General features: G+C 44.5%; 1 pseudogene; it reads right to left on the reverse strand.

The window, feature by feature from the left end:
• Window positions 1–305: 305 nt before the first annotated feature.
• LOC127675115 (SWI/SNF-related matrix-associated actin-dependent regulator of chromatin subfamily E member 1-like) lies at window positions 306–1,471 on the reverse strand (annotated as a pseudogene).
• Window positions 1,472–1,895: the final 424 nt, after the last annotated feature.

Consider the following 1,895-nt stretch of genomic DNA (forward strand, 5'->3'; position numbering starts at 1 on the left):
GATGTGTATTCAAATACTTTGGTCATTATTTTTAATTTAGTTGAACATTTATTGTTATTACTAAATTAGAAAATTATTCTATTAGAATTTTGTGAGTAAGCCATGTTAAGGACCTTTATTAGATTATTATGTAAAAAATATTTTTCCTTACATTACATGTCTTTGCACTCTCTTAGTATTGTCCCTTAGAAAAAATAAATTTTTGACATTAATAAACTCCACTTTTTTTAACCATTAAAACAAAAACAAAAAACCACTTTTTTTCCATTTAAAAACGTTTTAGGTCACATAAAACAAAGCAACATTTACTCCTTCTTGTCTTCTGGCACTGGGTCTGTGGGCGGCTCCTCCACTGTGGCGCTGTGGCTCTCTGAGCTGGTGTTTCTGTCACTGGTCCCTTCCACCTCCATGCTGTCGCCCCCCTCCTGCCCACTCTCCTTGTCCTCAGGAGGAGACGTGCCTTCTTCACCATTCTGCTGGTTCTCTGCCGTGTCTTCAAGGTGGGTCTGCTCTGTCTCCATCGGGATGTTCTCCTCATCCTTCTCCTCCGCTCTGCTCTCATTGCTCTCAGCTTGCTCTGCTGCCTCCTTCTTCTCCTCCTACCTTTTGCGGGCCTGTTCTAAAGCCTGTGTGATCTCAGCTGCAATCTTCTCCATGTCTACTTCCACCTTCAGTTATCACATAACCCTTTAAGTTCATTGTTAGAATCTGTACTTTCCAGGAATTTCCTCTCCTTTTCCTGGTGTCGTTCCTTTCTCTGAAGAAGCTCGACTTCTAGTTTCTGCTGATGAACCATCAAAGACTGGACCTGTTGCTTGAGGACCTGTATCCTAGCTGTTGTGACAACCGACCGCACTTCAGGCACTACACTCTCACTGAAGATCTCACTGATGAGGCGGTGGTTTCTCTGGAAATGGGCAGTGGCTGTATGCATCATTGAAAAGCCATCATCATAATCATCTGGGTCCTCGGCAGGCTGAATGCTCATGTAAGGTTCTCCTTTCTCCATGTGAGACTGTCTCTGTTGACTTTCTTCCTCTAATGCACTAATATATGCAAGGTATGTAGGGGAATTATGGTAGCCCTACATAGATTCATTGTACGCTATCTTTTCAGCTTCATATTCATTTAAATATTCTTGCTTCTCTTCATCAATGAGATCTTGCCACATGCCACCAATAATCTTGCTAATCTCCCACAACTTTAGGTCAGGGTTGGAAGCCTTTACTTGGTCCAAGACCTTTCTGCTGTACCTCATGTAGGGCATCAGCAGCTTATCTGGTGGCTTTGGAAACTTTGGAATTGTAATGACAGAGGACATGTGGTTCCCTCCCAGCCTGGAGTTGTTGTAGGCGAGATGACTGTATGGATTGTATCCCACAAACCCTGGTGTACTGGGCATTTGTGTCGCAGGAGCTGGAGTGGGAGGCCGGGCATAAGATGGTCCTTTTGACATTTTGGAAGATTAAGTTCTCAGTTTCTTAAGAATATACAATTACAAAATCCAGACACTATTGTGGATGGTCACAAGTGCTTGCTGACAGGAGCCAGATATAGTTGTCACCTGGGAGGCCGTCTTAGTGCTTGACAAATACAGAGGGGGAGGAAATCTCTCAGCCAGCCATTGAACTGAGCACAGGGTCCCCAATGGGGGAGCTAGAGAAAGGACCCAAGGAGCTGAATGGGTTTGCAGTGTCATAGGAGGAACAATATGAGCCACCCAGTACTCCCAGAGCTCCCAGGGACAAAACCATCAACCAAAGATTACACATGGAGTTACCCATGGCCCCAGACACATCAGCAGTACAGGATGGTCTTGTTAGACACCAAATGGGGGAAAGGCCCTTGGTCCTGGAAAGGCTTGATACCATAGTGTAGAGGAATACCAGGACAGG

The sequence above is a fragment of the Apodemus sylvaticus genome, chromosome X, assembly GCF_947179515.1.
Source record: "Apodemus sylvaticus chromosome X, mApoSyl1.1, whole genome shotgun sequence".
Taxonomy (NCBI): domain Eukaryota; kingdom Metazoa; phylum Chordata; class Mammalia; order Rodentia; family Muridae; genus Apodemus; species Apodemus sylvaticus.